The 19,945-nt window shown below is 52.5% G+C and overlaps 1 protein-coding gene across 2 annotated transcripts in view; it reads left to right on the forward strand.

The window, feature by feature from the left end:
- Positions 1-19,945, forward strand: part of PUDP (pseudouridine-5'-phosphatase) — a 208,348-nt gene that overhangs the window by 97,587 nt on the left and 90,816 nt on the right. For both annotated transcript variants that reach the window (XR_008425977.2, XR_011650802.1), the window contains exon 5: positions 5,092-5,231. The gene's annotated coding sequence lies outside the window, so the exon portion shown is untranslated. The remainder of the gene's footprint in view (positions 1-5,091; positions 5,232-19,945) is intronic.

A 19,945-nucleotide genomic window follows, 5' to 3' on the forward strand; every position in this document is an offset into this window, starting at 1 on the left:
GGAGAGCATCTTCAGTGGACTTCCCCTCTGTGCAACGTCTACCTGCTTCAGGTCCCTTGAGGGAAACTCCAAGACCCTGAGAGGCTGAAATATGGCCAGTGGCCCCTGGAAATAAGGAGTGACCGGAGCCCGCAGTGGCGTGCCTGAAGCAAAGCCCCTGAGGCTGCCGACCCTGCGGACCGCTCACCTGCCAGCCACTAAGCCCCCTGGGGGAGCCCCCTTCTTCCCCGCGCCTCTTCTCTGACTCTGAAGAGCTTGCCGCACTCCAGCCGCTTACGGCCACTTGAGCCAAGCTGATAATGACCGGCAATTTCGTCTTCGCAGGCTGGCGTTCCAGCAACGCCTTGGAGTCAGGCAGTGGAGCGGCTGAGTGTGGGTTTCCACGCCTGCTCTGAAACTCGCCCATCACAGTCCACTTGGTGTTTGCCAACTCTTTCAACCTTCTAGTCACGTACAAATGGGACTTGGAGGGCAGTGTGTGTGTGTGTGTGTGTGTGTGTGTGACAAGATTACTGTCACACCTCAGTGCATTCACACAGAGTAACCAGCGTCCTCTCTCCTAGTGGACGCTGAGTGGATTCTCGTCCCCTCCTTCTCTCCGTTACTGGAAAGGTGGAGTCACAGAGCAAGTTTAGGTGTGGTGCTTGATTCCGTAAAATGCTCTTTCTGGTCAGAGGAGCTTACGATGTCGCCCCACGGACCATTCCATCTACCCGTCTCTGTGTAATGAAGGTCAGCTTCGAGGATTCGTGCACGGCCACCTCAGGAGCCAAGTTGGCTGGACTGGCTCAGTTGCACGTTCTTTATTTTTATACCTCCGACTTGGCACGCTTTCAGAGTGACGGTGCTGAATCGTGTGCTTTGGAAAAGCGTCTCTGGTTAAATCTGGACAAACTATTGGATTGTCTAAAATACTCTGAGCAACACCCTGGCCGTGATTCTCGGTGGTGGTTGTGACAGACTAGTGTGTTTCGCTCGCAAACACATCTTGAAGTTTTATGAGCTTTCGCAGCGCAGAATGGAATTTAGCGCACGATGGTGCGTTTTGCTAAACCCAAGGGGGGAAAATCGTACACAGGGAAGTTATGCAGGTGGGGCGACATTTGATTACGGGGAGGCTTTTGCATAAGAACCTGATTTGGCTTGTTAAGAGTTCAGTGGGGGTGCTGTGGGTTCCTCACTTGAAGTCCTAATCCTGTTTGCGATGGAGCCGTCGTCTCCATGGCAACCGCTTGTGATTCACCAAATTGAGGATTACGCTGGGCATCCAGTGGGCCCAAGCAGGTGGTACAGGTGGAGGACGCAAACTTTCAAACAAAAGAGATTTTGAAGGCAGTGTCAGGGCTTACGTGAGTGTGTAAAATTGCCCCGCTGGAAGTCCCGTTTCACCCTGGTTCTCCGCCCCCACACGCTCAGGCGCAGGGAGGCCCCTGAGTCGGGCCAGGGCTGCCCTGTTCGCTTCTCTGAAGGTTCCCGGGTAGTCAAGCCTGTCTTTCGCTTACTTTCTCCACACAGTGAACAGGCCAGCGCCTTCCCCAAAGTCGTGGACTCGGAAATAACGTGGTCCTGATTGTAATTTTCATTTCGTGGGTCCCTGTTCATTATCTTGCCCGTGGAAGCCATTACGTTGGCCACTGAAAGTACAAACATGGGAAAGTGAACATATTTCTCTGACCCTTTGTTCAAATATATCTTCTTCCGAAATATAGTCGATTTTGTCTAGTTTGATTGGCATGTGTTCTCCAGAGATTTGGGCTTTGGAAGATGAACGGTCCTGCGTCTGGTGCTTTGAGCTCTTTCTCAGTCACTGTTCTGCGCAGGGGAGTGTAGGAGCTGAGACCGTGGGCTGGTCTGGCGGGACCATGTGGCATTGCTTGCCCACCGGCCGTGGCTGCCTGTCCCCGTGGCCACGCATGCTCCCGGGCGCTGGGCATCCAGCATTTTCGCCGCTTTCCTGGCTGCAGGTGGCGTCTGATTAATGGTTTCGTTAGCGTGTCAGTGATGATGCATCATGTGTACTGAGATCTGTTTCAGATCGAGGGTCCATGTCTCTGTGTGCACACAAGTATACTTCGGAAAGAAATATTGAACAACAGTGACCGATCTCATCCAGAAGCACACACCATTCCGTCACATACTGTAGTCCTTCTGCCTGCCTGCGTCACAAACTCGTGTACCGTTTTCAAAAAGAATTCATTTTTTTAGAAAAGGACAATGGAGAACAGAGAAGCCCATTAGACAAGTGTACGTGTCCCGGCGGCCTCCATGAAAAGGACGTTTAGTGTCTGGTCAAAGTCAAGTGTAGCTGCCTTCCTTTCACCTCACAGGACAGCCAGCATTTCCGTTTGCTCTTGGCCCCCAGCCGTAACCGGAGGCCCCCAGGCTTGGGACCTCTCTTTTCTTTTCACACCGTAAATGGGATTTTTTCCCTTATATTCGCCTTGAATAACAAATGCCCACCGTACGCTTTCCCGAAATAGAGAGAAAAAATTTTTACTTCCATTCCACTTTGAATATTAAATGTTCTCATATGCATTTTAATAGGAAAATGTGACGGCCCGATAATATACAACAGTTAGAATGTTCGTGGCAAACGAAGAAAAATGGACGGACGAATCGAGTCCATGACCTGGTGGTAAAATGTGTGAAGTGTGATTCCCTCTGGATCCCAGACGGAAATTACGGTGCTCGGGCCTGGCGCAGCCATTGCCGAAGAATAGCTATTGCACCGTTTTGCATTATTGAGGACTGTTATTATGCAGACTGCAGGCGCTGAAGGAAGAAAAGGGGGAAAAGATGTATCTACCAAAGTCCCCTGAGCTGATATCCAGCGTTCAGGGTTGAGGTAACATATACCCGAACACGGAGGATCACTTAGAAACCGCTGGGGAAATAATATACTCACTGGATCTTAACTTATTAGAGGTACGTTATACCAGTAAAGTATACCTGTCTGAGCCAGCATCAATATGGACGGCTCTCTGGGCCCAACCTGTCCCAGACACGTCCTCACAGAGCAGAGCAGGCCACTTCCGCTTTCTTCCAACGACAGCTGACATTCGATGTTACTTTGTGCGGTGTTTCAGCCGTGCGGCCTGTAGTAGGCATCCATATAACTTACAAAGTGTCCCCGATAAGGCTACTACCCACCTGGCAGCTTCCCGTCTCCAGGACATGACACAAACAGGCTATTTTCACAGAAAGCCTAGGGTTCATTGTGTTAAAAAGTGTATCATCAAAATTTAGAGGAAGGGAAAGCGTTTGTTGAATTTTCACTGAATGTATCGGGGTGGCCTCGGTCAATACGATTATACAGGTTTGAAGAGTGCGATTCTACCCCACGTCATCGGCATGTGGCTGCGCTGCCTGTCCGTCTGTTCTCTGTGCCCAGGTGTCTGTTTGTGCTGGGTTTATATCTTCCACGGAGTTCCTCATATACGCGGAGTCACACGGTCCTTGTCCTTCCCTGACGGGCTTGGGCCCAAAGCGCCGCTCGCTACTCTACACGCTGAGAGCCAACACCGGCATTGCAGCAGAACGCACAGCAGTGTGTTCAGGGTAGAGCGTGCCGTATCTTCCACGCGAAAGGCCCAGAGGCGTGAGCAGGCAGGGTTACAGCCGTCATCTCTTCCGGGAACAGCAAGAGCCGTGCGTGGAGGCAGTGATCAAGCAGAGTGTACTCTGAGTCCTGACATGAAGTGCCGGCTCCCAGGCCTGTCAGGCCAGGGCGCAGGTTCCCCACCCTGCGGCTGCGCATCCTGCTTTTCCTTCCGATTTCCGCAGTGGCGGCCCTGCCTGTGCCGTCTCCGCCTGCGGGTCCCAGCGCTCTCCCGGCGTGCCGTCCGCGGGTGGTGCCCCTCTGTGGATAACAGCTGTGCCCAGAGTAGCAGACCGCTCCTTCCCCTGCTCCTTCCCCTGCTGGAGAGGACGTCTTGGTGGTTTGGGGGGGTGGCAAAAGGTGAGAGCCACAGAGAGAAGTGAGGGGCATCCTAGACAGGGCCCCAGCCCCCAAATGACATCCTCAGGAATCTCAGAGGGCACCCTCTTTGCACACGGGGCCTTTGCAGATGGTGTGCGTTAAGGACCTCCAGTGGAAACCCCCTGCTTTTGGGTGGGCCCCCAATGCGATGACCGCCATCCTTTCAGGACCAAGGACAGAGAGATGCGGACCCAACCACAGAGAGGAAGGCCGGCCGTGTGAAATGGTGGCAGAGATTGGAGTGAGGATGTGCCACGACCAACCCATGGGGGGCAGTGCCACCGGCCACCAAACACCAGCGAGGCACGGGGTCCAGCCAACCCCTTCACGCTGGGCGTCAGGCCTCCGGAAGCACGAGGGACTCGATTTCACTTGTCTTAAGACACTCAGGGTGTGGCCATCCAACGTGGCCACCGCAGGAAACTCACGCCAGCACCGTGGGGAACGCCCACACTTCTTGTCCAGGCCTGGGGGACAGGCTTCATCCCCAATGACAGAAATGCGAAATCCTGACGGGCTCTTTCTTTCCTACTCAACTGATTTTCCTGGGAAAGAACCAAAATGGTCCCCCTCCCATTGTGGGGACGCTGACCAAGGCCCTGGAGTCCTTCACCCATCGGCAGAGAGACAGAAAAACGTCATCAGGGCCAACGAACCAGGAAGGTCCAGCGGCTTCTCCGTAGCCGTTCTCCACGGCAAAGAAAGGAGACGCTCCCACGCAGGGCCCTGCCGGGCCAAGCAGGTGGCTAACAGCGCCCGGCCGAAAATAAAGCTCGTCTGTCTCACACCCGTTCTATTTTCGTTTCCTGGCATTGAAGCGCGTGATAACAAAAACAAGCGTGGCTCCTTCCTGCCTTGCACCTCACGGTATCCTGTGGTTTTTGAAAAACTGCACCTCTGTGGGGCATGCCACCCGGCCTGGAAAGGAGCAGTTTCCACCAAGTGCCACCTGCTCCCGCCGAGACACCCAGCGTTGCAGGCGTTAAATGTTCATTCACACAGCTGTTTGTACAAACGCGGGCAAGGCCAGCGGCCAGCGGGCTGGGTGGGGGCAGGCTGTGGAGGGCACACAGGCAGGGACCTTAGTTATTCTGTGTTTTCTGTTTCCTCAGCTTCCCAAGGTGTACGTGTCCCTGCGCTGCAGGCCCGCGAAGCTTCGTGCGGAGCGCGGCAGCTGGGGGAGTGGAGGTTCTGACCGGAACATTCTGCAAGGCCAGCCTGCCCGGGAGGAGCCAGTGAGCATGGCGAGAAGGTAGGGTGTGGGGGGAGGGTGGGGGGTGACGCCGGCCTGTCGTACAGGACACTCGGGATCCCGCCGTCCATGGTGACATTCTGCCTGGTGAGAATGCACAGTGCACAGCCAGGGGAAAGGGAGAAAAGTAGCCCTAACTCCGCATGTGCCCACCGGCAAGTTATCGCACTGTGTATGGAATCAGACAAGCCCACACGTGGATTCGAGACTTGGGGTCCTCTGTCCAGCTCCAGGGATGGTGGCACAATTCACCGCCTTTCTGTCGGGGGAAGTGGGGTCCCATTGTCCTCCTGGAGGCTGACGGGGGACCCCTCTCAGCCCCGAAAGGCCGCCTGCCCTTTTTTGCCTGGTGGCCCCATGTTGTGTCTCAGAAGCTGTTGCATTTCTTCAGGGCTGTAAAGATCCTCTCTTTCCAAATCACTGCCGTCTCCTATTTAGACCAGGCCCACCCAGGATTCTCGAGTGACGCTGAAGTCGACCAATGAGTAGCCTCGTCGAGAGAGAGGCATTCCTTGTATTGACAGGTGCCACACCCTCCCCAGACAGAAGGACGCTGCATGTTGGCAGGCATCTGGCCCGACTTAGAATTCAGCCTCCCACGCGGATCAAATATTCTCACCCCAGGTAGGAGCAGCCCACCCGTGGGTCAACCTTTCTGCTCTCAGGAGCTGCCTCAACTCTCCCCCCCCCGGACTGACGCAGCCCACAGGCTGAAGTCACGGTGGGATTCACGGTGTTCCTGCTTATCTTGGGCTTCAAAACCGAGTCAGAGGCAATTCATCATCCCTCTAGTTTTCCTGGGTATCGTTGGCTTGGTCACTCTAATTCCCACGCCCAGAATATCAGCTTTTGTTTCCCGGCCTCTGCTCAACAAGCATCTTCTCCCCATGAAGCCACGTGGACTTTGATCTGTGTGCAAGTCCGTCCGGCTCGCTGTGGCCACTGCCTGGCTGTCAGCAGCCCTCACGCCTCAGCAGACATGGCAAAGTCGGCTTCCGCCAAGCCCGCGTGGGAGTCTCTGTCCTCTGCTCACACACAGGGGCTGTTGGGCACGCAGGCATCCGGCCGACGCGTGTCCACAGCCCATGAAAGCATGCCGCGGACCTGCCACAGCCACAGAACGCTGAGCTCTGGGATCCCGGGCTGGCTCCATCCTTTCTGAAGCAAAGGACAGCACCTCTGAAAACATTCCTGAGAAGCCAGATCCCCTTTCACCCCAACATCACACGTGGTACTATATCTCAGGGAGGCGTTCCCGAATGGGACTTGTAAGCGTCTATGGGCAGGAATTGCTGCTTCCGAAAAGAAGGGCACTGGAGCCCAGGATTTCTTTTTTAGAAAAAATTTTTGGATGCCTGTGGTTTTGCTCACACACCTTCCTCCTGGTTCGGGGGAGGAAGACGGGGAGAATCGGCCCACTGTGCTCTCTGAGGACGACAGAGGCACCTTCCTGGGTGCGCCTCGCAGCGTGGGAGACGGCGTTCCCCACGGAGGGAGCAGGGTGCAGGCACCTACATCTCTGGACAGCCTCGCTCCAGCAGCTGGGGACAAAGGCAAGAGCGTGTGTGAGCAGATCTGGGTGTGACAAGACCAGCCGCTGTCCTTGGGCCAACGTCCGAGCCCAGAGACCTCCCCGCCGGAAGGTGCTGTCCCCGGGCACCGGGGAACGACTTGGGAAAGCAACACGTGATCAGAAACACGGCCCTTCGTTCATGCCTGAATCCACAGGGTGCTTAGCGTGTCTCTTCCTGTGGGAGATACAGGTACGTCGTTCAGTGCTTTCCGACCTTGCATTCCTGTGCGGACGGAAGACATCTAAATTCAAACCCTTGGGCTCGACTCACCCCCAGGACAGAAACGTTCATTAGCTGGACTTCCCGTGGCACGGCGTGGCATTTCCTTTGCGAGACGGTGGCGCGCTTGACATACGATGGTTTTCCGGAGAATGGCGGGGCGTACATAGTCAACGGGGGTCAGGCTCTGTCTTCCTTTTCGCCCGCTGAGTCTGCTCCCCCAAAACTCATTGCAGAAGGGATATCGGTGTGACCAGGAGGTCCTGGGTCACCCGCTCTCTGTGGGCTGTGAGGATGCTGCCCCTGATGATGAGTTCAGCGATGGAAAACGTGGAAAGGGGAAAAGCCCAGGGGATGAAGGACTCACGATGCAATTGTCAAACAGGCACATTGCTGCGTTGGGCATTGTGTGTGTGTGTGTTTATACATATACACACATGCACAAAATTATTTGTATGGTGAGTGGCCTCGCCGAAATGTTTCCTACGTCTGTGGTCCCCAACCTCTTTGGCACCAGGGAGCGGTTCCATGGAAGACAGTGTTTTCCACTGACCGGCAGAGAGGGGATGGTTTCGGGACGATTCAACCATATCACATTCAAGCTGGCCTCCTGCTGTGCGACCCGGTGTGTGACAAGCCTAGACCCGTGCTGCTCTGCAGCCCGGAGGGTGGAGACCCCAGTTCTACATCCTCCCTGGCAGCTGGGAAGCCGGGCTAAGACTCCGGCGCCCAGGCAGCCTTGTGTAACAGTCATGTTCCCCCCACCCCCCGCCCCGCTGCAAGTCATCAGGGTAGGTTCCCTTTGGCTCTGCCTTTAACTCCTTGGTAACCGAGTCATTCGACTGGAGTCCCAGCCCCCGCACAGTCGACGGTGCCCACCCCCTTCAATCAGTTCCTCCCATGGCCCGTGAGGAGAAGGAAGCGGCGTGGAGCAGCGAGATGCGGGCTGACTCCCGGCACACAGATTGCCGTGGATTTGGGAAGGCGAGGGCTCACGCGGTGTCTGTCCCCGTGTGCCGTGTGCACGCCTGTGTTGGCTGGTGCTGTGCTAAGAGCGCACCGCAGGCGACTCCATGGCCACTCAGCAGACACTGGTTTCTCGCCGTCTGGTGACAAGAAGTGTGAGCTCAGGGCCCTGGCTAGTGAGAATTTTCCTCCCAGCTCCTGGCTGGGCGCATGCTTGTGGGTCCTCACGGGGTGCAAAGAGAGAAAATCCCGGTGCCCCTTCTTCTTATAGGACCCTAATCCCATCACGGGGTCCCAACCCCCGTGACGTCATCCAAGCTGGATGACCTCACGCTGGCCCCTCCCTCAAGACCACACACTGGGGCTTCAACGTGGGAACTAGGGGGCGGGCACTATTTGGTCGTTAGCAACAGAGATGCCACTGGTCCAGCCATGTGTCCATTCTTGTCAGGGTTTCTTTGTCTGTAATGGCGTCACAAGCTCAAGTCACAGCTGACACTTGGGCTCCAGGAGGCGCCAACGAGGCGGCTGCGGTCCTCCTCATGGGGACTTGGTTCCGGAATCCACGGCGCCCTGACCGCTGTCTGTGAGCCCACGGCCACGTGTGCGTTTCACCCAGGCACCTGCCACGCCCCCAGCTTCTTGCTCCTGCGACTCGGAGCACTGGCGTTCTGGAAGGGCGGGGGAGCGATTTTGATTTTCTCTCCTCGTGTTTGGATTACCTTGGGAAGCCCATTCCCGGTTCGTTCCAGAGGTAGGCGTCGTGACACGCTACGAAGACAGGCCCGCCGAGAGCTTTCCCTGGCCCGGCTTTTTTATCTTCCTTCTTTTGGTCCAAGGCCACAGACCGAATTCCCACCGGGGCCGGCCGTCTGGGCCAGAACCAGTAACCATCCCCATTGCTCAGAAGAATCAAACAATGCGGAACGGAAAGTCCCACGCGTTGGGACATCAAGCCCAGTGTTGGTGGGTTTATCAGGAAACAGTGGCATACGGCCAGCAATACAGCAATAGCCACAAGAAACCGAACAACTTCCTTCAGAGTTTCCCAGGGAATAAGAGTGTGTTTGTGGTGATGAGCTACCCAAACGGACCATCTTCCTGCAACACACACAATGGAAAATGTTGTCTACGGGACTGAGAGATGCCGAAATCTCGTCTTCCTTCGGACACCGAAAGTCCCCAGCGTGTCCACTTCCCATACCCTCTCCCATGCTGCTTCCCTGCCAAAAAGAAAAAAAAAAAGAAAAAAAAGCCATTTTTGCTTAAAACACCACTGGGGACCGATTGAAAGAAACGTTCAGAGCTTGAATTTTCCTAGGAAAAAAATGAAGCCGAGAAGCCCTGAATCTCATTTGTATAAAAAAAAAAAATTGACTTCAATAAAATATGGGGGGAAGAAGCATTAGGATATTTAAATATGGGTGCTACATATGTAAAACTCTTAAAAAGGGAAAACAGCAAAATGGTGTTTTTATGTAATTTGACATATGCTTTATTGGGAGAGAATCACACTATTTGGTAATTACCGAAATTACTACTTTTCGAGTTCTCCTAATTATTTCATGTAAAACATGTCAGTCTGGCCCCAATTTTTAAGCGGAGATGTTAAGCGTTTTTGTAGCAAAACAGCGCCGATAGTGCTGTGCTTGGAGGAATGTAATCCTGTGCCTTCCAGGCGGTGGTGTCCCTCTCTCGTGCTCGCTCATCCGTCTCTCTGTGCCCCACGGAGCTGCCCTCGGGGGCCCGTGGCTGGGTCCCCTCAGGTCGCTGCTGCGTCTGAGGGCGTTGCACCCCCACCCCACAATGTGCTGCCTTATCTCTGCGTAGTGTTTTCATTTCCAAAACCCCGTGTTGAGATTCACACACCCTGTCTGTGGGGGGCACTCACCCATGTCATCGTCACGTAGGGTCATTTTCTCTGTGGTCACCGCTTGGCCGTGGCTTGGCCTGAGTCACATTCCCCGATGTCTGGTAAGTAGACCCACAGACGGGCTTCCCAATGTGTAGCCCAGGCGGCCCTCTCGGAAGCCGGTCAGGGAGGTTAGGGCTCAGAAGGAGGAGAGCCCACTGGCTCCACTGTCCGGCTGCCCTGGGGTGTCCCGTCAATGAGACGCTGACCCCAAACACTCTTCTGGATGCCTGCGGGGAGTCGGGCGCGACGGCAGGTCCTTGGAACGTCGTGAGGAAGGAGGCCCGAGACCTCTCGCCGCAAGGGTTCAGGACCTCGGCAGAGTGGCCTAGCAGGCTGTTCAGGGACAAGGCAAGGACGCGGAAGGGGGGTGGGGCAGAACACAGGAAGTTGGCACCCGTGAGATGAAGGCAAGTCTTCTGGGGTTTTATCCCTTCTATCGGGCAGGGTCCGTGTCGGTACAGGTTGGGGTCACAGCAAGTGCAGCTCATTTTGGAATTGGGTAGCAAGGTGTCAGGAAGGTTCAGGAAGGTCCAGGAGAGGCTGGAAGTCAAGTCTGGGGGCCGAGTGGGAACCTCCCACCCCCCAGAGCCCCCTGGTTGCCCATTGGCCGGTCTGCAACGGCTGAGCTTCAGACCTCAGTCGGCTCCCCTTGCCGGTGCCCGAGGAAAGGGCCGAATGCAGAGACATAGGTCAAACAAACGCCCACCTGTCAGGAGACACACCTGTCCCACCTGGCTTCCCCAAACGGACAGTCACCTTGATCTGCTTTCCCAAGTTTACGCACGTGGCAGGCACACGTTTCCTGCAGAAGGGAACTCAGATGCGGCTGCGGAGGAACCACGAGATGCGTTTCTGAAACCCCCATCTTCAGGGGGACGGCAGGGGGAGATGGGGCCGCAGGGAGGGAAGGGGTCACAAGGGCGGAGCCCTGCCAAGAACACACCTGCCAGCAGAGAGCTGTGTCCCTCCGTCCGTCGCTCGGACTCTGCTCCATGAGGACACAGCGACCAGGGCGCTGCCTACAAACCGGGAGCAGCGTCTGGGCCGAACCTCAGAGCTCATCCTGCCGGCGGCCTGATCCCACACATCCCAGCCTCCAGGAGGAGCCCATCTGGAGAAGCCAAACTATTGCCAATGGCGCGTCGCTCCGCCCACACGACAGCGTCGGGGAGGAGCATCAGTTCATCCACCACTGATGCCGGCTGGGGTAGATATTCCCCTAGTGATGAAGTCTTTATCACACACCCCAACACACCAATAAATCAACAATTATACTGTGCAGAGAGCCGGAGAAGTCTTCTTAACGCCAAGCAAGCAGCCTAAACAGGGCTTGGTTTGCCGAGGATTTCTGGGGGCCCACGGTGGCCTTACCCCCGTCCACATGCCACTTCAAATACACTCGCCTATTCTTTGCGTCAGCCCTCGAGTCCCTACTGACATTGCAAAGGGAACAGACCACTTGTCGCTGGGTTCTCTTCCTCATTTCCTGCACGTCGCTGAGAACCTAAGGAAACTGCTCCTAATCCGCGCCACGCAATGCATCAGCTTCCCTGTGACCTGTCTTGCGGGAGACAGATGGGTCTCCTCGCGGCACCCAGGGGCAATCTGTCTGCCCGGTGGCCAGGACCCAGGCACGCCATTTCTCAGCAACACGTTTAATTCATCACCTCAAAGTGTCGTGACGGGCGCACACAACTGCTGGTCCACAGGAGAGAAATAGGGCGTCGACGCCAAAGCGGCCGTTTCCCGCCCCCGCAAAGTTGTGACGGGGCCGGAAGATTCCAGGCACCCTTGCAAAGCCGAGCGCATCTCAGGTACAAGAAAGCGTTGAGAGGAGATCGCGGGCTCAGGGATATCCTCCTGTGGCCACCGAGTGACCTCGTTCCGAGTATCCTGGGAGGCGAGCACTGTGTCTCAACGTGCTCTCGGAGGAAGCTGGGTGTTGTCCCAGCATCTGCCGCCTCAGTGGCAGCAACAATACGTGTTTCCTTATTAGTAAATACTACGGATATTATTAGTATTATTGTTGTTATTATTGTTATTATTATTTCAGCTCCAGGCAAACACTTGAAAGATGATACCATCCTCTCAAAGGTTGTCATTTTTTTTTGTAGCTGGGGAGCTATTGAGGTTTCAGGAGTGAATTTTAAGCCCCGGCTGGTGTGGCTCAGTGGACTGAGTGCCAGCCTCCCACCAAGGGGTCGCCGGTTCGACTCCCAGTCAGGGCACATGCCTGGGTTGCGGGCCAGGTTCCAAGTCGGGGACGTACGAGAGGCAACCACGCATGGATGTTTCTCTCCCTCTCTTTCTGGCTCCCTTCCCCTCTCTCTAAAAGTAAATAAATTATTTATTACAAATTTTAAAAAATTTAAAAGGAGTGACTCCTTAAGTGTTTTGTGCTAAAAGGCTATCTTTGTTTTAAAAGACCTGAGCATCGGGCAATGAAACTATTGTAATCATCCCAACATACGGGCTTTGCTGAAAGGCTAAAGGATTTCTTTTGTAAGCAGAAGTGCCTAAGAAAGATCTTGTCTTATACATTTAAATTTCCGTACGGTACTGTCTACATCACCTCAGATGAGCGTGGGGAGGGAGGGGAGGGGAGGGAGTTACAGCTCTCCTGGTAATTTCTGTGTGCGTCAAGTATAAACTCGTAAAGATAAGGCGAGACTGAGTGGAGAGGAAGTTCCTCTTCCTACTGTGCATTGGGATAAACACACGGCGAATTTCCCTCTGCGGTTTTGGAGCAGAGTGTTGTAGCAACAAACCCACACCCCGGGGCTTCAAGGGCACATTCTTCCATCTTGGGCAACGCTGAGACTCTGCAGTGTCTTTATCCGCCACCCTGAATCGTGGGAAGCGCCTGTCACAGCAACGGAAGGGCGGGTCCCCGCGCAGTCTTGTCCCTGGAAGCCGTTTGGAAATGCTCTCTCTCGCCTCAGTTTGCCCAGACCGATCACAGCCCCGTGGGTAATTACAGCAGCTGTTAGCCAGTGGGCCCCCCTCACGGGTCACCAAAGACTGTGGAACTTTCAAGCCTGGAGCAATTGTCTGCCTGCACCTAATTCACCAAGAAATATTTAAAGAATGGGAGAGTAGCAGGCGCTTTGGAGAAGGTACCTTTGCCCCGAGGACGCCCGGGCTTTCCTGAAGCAGGCGGAACAATTCACATCAAAGGCTAAAAGCATAAATGAGAAAAACGAAGCTACAACGGATACTGCAGTCTTTCGCAACTGCAGAGTCCGTCAGAGTTCAAATAAACGCCCCGTTAGAATATGCAAATGAGGGCACATCATGTGATGAAATGAGAGGGCATTGCCTCATTAATTTTAGCCATTAGTAGCCCTGTACCTCCAAAGAAATTGCATTTACATTATAAGGGCAATGCATTTACATTATAGGTGATGTGCCGGTTTCACTCAGCACCCAAACCAGAAAGAAGAGTTCTTGTCCTATTTCCTCACATTACTTGTGCCCATATTTGCCCGTATTTAGTACTGTTTTAAATGTTCCCATAGTTGTGTATCACTATTTAGGGGCAAATATACGAGAGACCTAAATACATCATTCCGTTTTTGAGAGTTACCTAAATATAATCCCACCGGACAAATTCTTCTTTGACTTGCTTTTTATGTGAAATTCATTCCTCACGAGCGATAAATTTACTCAGCTGTAGGTGCACAGGTATAATTGATTAGTTATCCCTCCACTGCGTAAATCCATTCTATCAATACACCATCTTTTTTTATTTTCATTTTTTATGACTGTTACCTGTAATATTACATTAGTTTCGCGTGTACGGCAGAGGGGTTAGAGGTTTATAGAACTAACACAGTGGTGCCTCTGATAATTTTCGTTTCCACTCGGCCCCATCCACAGGTACTCTAATATTATCAGCAGTATTTGCTGTGCTGGACTTCACGTCCTGTGACTCTTGTCCGAATGCCGATCTGTCCTTCTCAGTCCCTTTGCCTTTCTCACCCAGCCCCCCAGCCCCCGCCCCAACAACCCTCGGTCTGTTCTCTGTGTCTGTGAGTCTGTTTCTGTTTTCTTCGGTCCTTTATATTGTTCATTGGATTCCACCTACAAGTGAAGTCATACGTTTTTCTCTTTCTCTGACTTATTTCACTAAGCATTAATACTCTCTGGTTCCACCCACGTGATCATAAGTGGTAGGATTTCATTCTTTTTTATGGCTGAGTAATATTCCACTGTCTATCGGTACCCCTGTGGGTATGTCTTTGAGAAAACCCGAAACACTACTTCGCAAAGACTCGTGCGGGCTGTGTTCACGGCATGATTTACTGCCCTAGCTAAGATGAGGAAGCAACTGAAACGGGCATTGGTAGAGGTCTGCATAGAGAAGGTGGGGTACATTTGCAGGGGACACCTCTCAGGTTTTGATACAGCTTTCTGCTACGGTCACCAATGAGCCATCCCTGATGCATCCTTCGGTATGCTGACTCGCGCTCTATGGGAACGTGATCTTACCAGGTTAAACCTCCCACAACACGTGCGTTATTTCTTGCAAACATCAGGTTCCACTGTGAACCTCTCCCTCTACTCCCAGTGCTCCCTGGCATGAAGTGTGAGGGAATTTATCGGGTGGCAACACAGTGTCTGTTAGTTTTTAAAATTGCATGCTACACCTGGATTTGCAGATCTGCCCGTCGGAGCTAATGTGGGCACTTTTCACCGAAGCATTTGTTTGTAATATTAACGCCACGTCAGCCGCCATAGTTTGCTCCTACGACTCCACAGAATTTAATTGAAAAGCATGAATTATATTTGAGTGACTTTACCGTTAGAGTAGAAATCATTCCCCGTGGGATCCACCTCAGTGTTGTCCTGCGCATCAGTGAACAATTATGTGTTTATTCGCAGCATCCCGAATGTAATCATCACTCACGCTATTCTTAGGTGAAAAAATAACCGTAATGGATGTCGCTGAGCTGACAAAACAAATTTAAATATAGGGACTTCTCATCAGACTGTGCCAAGGGAAAGGGGAAGCAATACCGGCCGCGTGGCTAACGGGGTAGTTGTTCATGGAATCATGCCTTCGCATCCTGGCTTTTGATCGAATTAAAAGCTGCGCTTTCCTACACCCCTCAGAGGGAGATTTGCATTAGACACTCGAGCATTCTTTTTGGTTCTTACGTCCATCCTGGTTTTCTTCCAAACACTGGTCACAGGTGCAGCATTGCCTTTGCCTTTTTCGAGCTCCTCACGTTATATCCTCAATGACTAATTATGCTGGAGAACAACACGGCAGTAACATATTTCACCCAGGAGCGTGCAAGGGGCAAATGAGCAGGTTGAGAGGAATGAGGAGTTTCCCGGTCTGAGAATCCAAGAGTGCGGAATGGCTCTGTGGCGGGAGGAAATCTGAAGATTCTTCACACACGCACGCACGAAAACCCTAATAAAACCCAGCAGACAAATATGCTCATACATCATGTACCTGGTGGACGGAGATTTCAGGTTTCTCATTTCTGCCCCATAAATCTCTAATTAATCACCGGGTTTCGGGATAATTGAGCCTGTACACCTGAGTGCTTCTTTCGGAAGAAGGTCTATCACTTACAAGCGCATTTGGAGCTTTGCATTTCTGCATGTCTGTGAAGGTTAACAAATGGTCACATTGGAAGTTGTCTGTGTTCCAAACTCCCCCCGTCCCCTTTCCCATCTGGTGTCGGTCAGTCTGTCCACGGCGAGCCTGGGGAAATGAACAGCGTGTCTTTGGGACTTCCTAAAAGGTTCCGAGATCTTTCCCCAAACAGCCCTGGCTTCAGGGTGCAGAACGAGCAGGTTCTGAGACAACAACAAATGAATCCATCGGAACATTCCCAAGAGCGTTTGTTTTCCCAGCTCTTGGAGTTCCCGGAAGATTGAACATAAAATGAAACCGTGCTGTAAAAAAAAGTGTGAACACGGAGGATGAAAGGCAGAAATGTCCGCCTATTGTGGAGGGACTGAACACAGAGGACGAAAACTTTCCTCATCAAAGAGACCCATGGGCGGGCCTTCTCATCGTTCCATCTCTTCCCACCTGGACACAGCGGTGGCATGACCTCTGACCTGGAGCAATGTGCCTCCGGCCAGTGACAAAACCCAGCTTGTGATAAAATGGCACTACTCAATTCTTACAGCATTACGCTCGTTCTTACGAAAAGAAATTGTTAGACAAAATATCGCCATTATGACCCTTTGTAGCAGACAGAACCGGAAATCAGGCAAATGAGTCATTTGCCAGAAATTCCCATGGCTGCTGAGAGCCAAGGCCACGTACGGAGTCTGGGACGTCTCAATATCTGGGCAGTGAAGTCTTCTCCATCCCGGTTTTTCTGCCTTGTATACAGAGCAACAAAGCTTGGTAAAAATTACACTGCCTAATCGAAACCTTAAATCGATGTATTCCATCTCAAATATGCACAGCTTTCCGACATGCAGACCGGGATGAGTTTATTGAAACTGGAATCCCCGTGAAAACAAAGCAGAACTATTAGTGGTAAAAAAAGAAAAAAAAAAACTCAGAGTGTAAACCGAGAATGTCAACAGTGCCAGCTAAGAATTCTGAATTAACGGTTTTCACACTGTTTCCACTGAAAGCCTTTGCGGAAGGCTCTCCTTATAAAGACATCTTCTCGTTGAGTACTCAGTGGTGTTGACTCAAAATGATTCCACCTGAACCCACTTGGGAGATAAAGGACAGCGCAGTGGTGAGGAAGCCGATGAAAAGAATTCTTTCTCATCGTTTCGATATTTAAGAGAAAGGTCAACTGTGAGCGAAGTCTCGATTGCCGGGCATTGTTCTAAGGCAAGAAGACTTTGTCTCACTTTAAGAACATTCAGTTCTGTGTTCTGAAAGGGTTGCTAGCATTACATGAACGTCTGTGCAGATTTGTCGGGAGGAAACCTGTGTTTCAGTGGCCTCGGGAGGAAAGGAGGAGCCACGTTACCGAGGGGAGTACGCACCTGAGATCCAGGGCCGTGCGTGAGAGTTCTCCCTCTGCAGGTGCGCCTGCATCATGGAGAAGAAAATCAAAAACGGATTCCAAACTTTCACTCCATGTCCAAGAACTTCCGTAGGGAAAACATGGTGCTCTTCGGAGAGAGGACCAGCTTCTCAGGAGGAAGGGAAGCGCACAAGGATGGAAGTGGCGGCATGATGCTGATTGACGGACCACGTCTTCTGGTGGAGTGGAGACAGGCTGACCTTTGCTTCTCAGGACGCTGAAAGCGCTTGGCAGGAAGGTGCTTGTGGGGAAGAGGGTTCCGGCCGTCGCCGTGAATACCAGGTGATGCCCAACAGCGAAGGTAACGCTGCCCAGCCCGCACGCCAAGTGGTTACTCAACACAGAGAGGTACATGGAAGCAACAAGACGATTCGCTCTGCCGGATAAAACCTCAGCCTTGGAAAAGCCACACCCATGGCTGCCGAGTCAGGTGAGGCGCCAATACCCACGAATTCTCGAGCTCAGGACGGAGGGCAGAATTCAGATGCACAGCTCTGCACGTCTACCAGGCATGTGTGCCCCAGGGATGGCCGGAGGGCTTCAGGGAGCAGAGCCCTGCAGCGCAGCCTGGAAGGTCCCAGCTCTCAGCAGACGCAGGCTGAGCCTGGTTCAGTGCTTCTCGATTGTCCCAGGACCTGTGGCATCTGGGGACTTGTTAGAAACGCAAATTCGGGGTCTGCCCCTGGACTAGCCAAATCAGCCATCTGCAGGGGGCTGCCCTGCCTGGTACAGCAGCACAGCTCTGCTCTAGTTCCTGTTGGCCCCCAACCTGCCACGCCAGGGCTGGGGGTCACCCCAAAGGGAAGGCTCAGCCCGCCACCACAGCCCTCAAAGAGCTGCGTGGTTGCATTTGCAAAGGCTCCAACTTTGCATCACAATGCGAGGCCTTTGCTGTTCGGGCTTGGCTGTTCCCGAAGGTTTCTGTTAATGGAGCTGGTTCCTCAGTGCCAACCTCTACACACACCTGCTGACTCGGGCTTGTCGCTGGAACCATATGCCTAATGGCATTGGGGCTACGATGACATCATTTCCCAAGTGACACCCTGGAAATGAAAGTGCTGGACCAGCTGCCTGCCGCCAGGGAACACACAACCAGCCTGGCTCTCTGAATACCTCTGAGCCCCCGTCCAGTACGCAAAGGCTCTCTTAATAAAAGGAAGAAGCGTGAGAGACGGTTCCCTTCCGGTGCACAAGCTTGATACAAGTCACAGGAATTACCTCCAAGGAATTTATATATATTTATATATATATGTTTGGCCTCAAAAATATTTTGCAAAAAACAATTAAAAAAATCCGGAAATGTTCGTACAAAGCATGGGGTCATTTTATTATTCCATTTCCCCCTGATCTGCTCTTTCCAAGGGAATGTTTTTATGCCAAAATCCAGTCTACTCTTACAAAGGAGAACTTTTCGTAGGTAAAAAATATATATGCCACAATTCCTTACCAACAATGAGCTTTCAGAGGTCCGGCCAAAGCTATGGGAAACAAACAGTTGGCTGGTGAACTTGAACAAGGAAGGCAGGATGCAAGCCTTGAGGGAGGGAGCCCAACTTTGGTGTTCTCACGCGGGTGTAAAGAGCATTTTAATGCTTAATGTGGGGCTGTCCTTGCTCTTTTGGGGGCTAAATTAGACCTTCGCAACTGCACCTGTTGGAAATTGGACAGAGAATAGAAAGGATCAGCTCAGGATTTCTGCGGAGCTTTCTCGTTCTCGCCAGCTGGTTCCCAGTAACTTCGGTTAAGGCCACTATCTCGTGGGACTCCGTTATCATCAGTGGACCCGGGCTGAAGAGAAAGATAGGGGGGTGAGAACAATGGAACCTCAGCCTCCTGCTTCTTGTTGGTCAGAATGAGGTCACTTCAGCCTCTCAGGAGTCACCTGACGTGATGAAAGCAGCCGGCTAGAGGTGGGCTGTTTGCTCCACGTGCCCACCCGCGTTCAGCTTCCCTTACAACTGCCCAGTGTTGTCAAATCCTTCCTAATCTCCCCCGGTAAGTGCTGGACCAGAAGATGGCCAGAAGGAGACCTCCCTCAGGGCTCAGATAAGGGGTCAAGTGCTCGAGGCGATGGAGCGTCCTAACGGCTGCGGGGAGCAGGCACAAGTCACTTGTCACTCCCGGGAGTTCGGCTTACTTCTCTCACTTCTCCGCCCATCACTTTGATGGTGCAGTGGTGGTCACTCTTGAACTAAAGCTCCGGTGTGGGAGCATGCAGTGTGGACTGAGACAGTGAGCAAAGCTCATTGGGTGCACCATGGACGTGAACTTCTCTCTCTCTCTCCTTCTGTCTCGCTCAGCATTTTCTGCACACGCACACTTTGCATGCGTTAAGTGGAATGTGAATATTTTAATGAATCGCCCCAGGTTGGGGACTCTGTGGACACTTGGAGAAAATGCTTACACCGTGGCTGAATTCCTGGCATAAGATAATGTTCCCTGCCCTCTCACTGATCGAAGGGAGGGCGTAATGAGAAATGAGCAAGCTCATCAAGAAACCTGGCGTGTGTATTTCTTCAAGAGGGTGCAGGGCTGTAGAGTTTGGGGGAGAAAAATAAACTTTTCTGCTTTATTGCATTTTATTTTCCATTGCTTGTTATCTGGACCGCTAAGCGGACGTTCTGCCAAAGCCGTAATTGAAATTTTAATCTCTGCTGGTCCAGCTATTTCACAGAATTGCTCGGGAAGACACTCTCTGGGTTTCAATGGCGGTGCTAAGTATTGTTCTGACTCACGTGTGTGGCTGTTATTATTTTTCATTGATTGCTATGGCTCTCTTGTTCCCGGCCAGTCTGTCTGCACTGGACTCCAAGTTCAAGGGGTGTTTGAGGCACGTCCCGGAGTGCACTAATGCGTAGTTTGTATTTCCCGTGACAGGAGTTCATACAGCTTTCTCTAAACCCGCAAAGTTAAATAAAACAATCTAAGAGCACACACCTGAATCTCGTGTGTTCTTTGTTCAGAAGTGAGAACGTGGTGCCAGGCTAATTCTCCCGGTCACTGGAAAGTGGTTGTAACTAT

This window comes from Desmodus rotundus, chromosome X (assembly GCF_022682495.2).
Source record: "Desmodus rotundus isolate HL8 chromosome X, HLdesRot8A.1, whole genome shotgun sequence".
Taxonomy (NCBI): domain Eukaryota; kingdom Metazoa; phylum Chordata; class Mammalia; order Chiroptera; family Phyllostomidae; genus Desmodus; species Desmodus rotundus.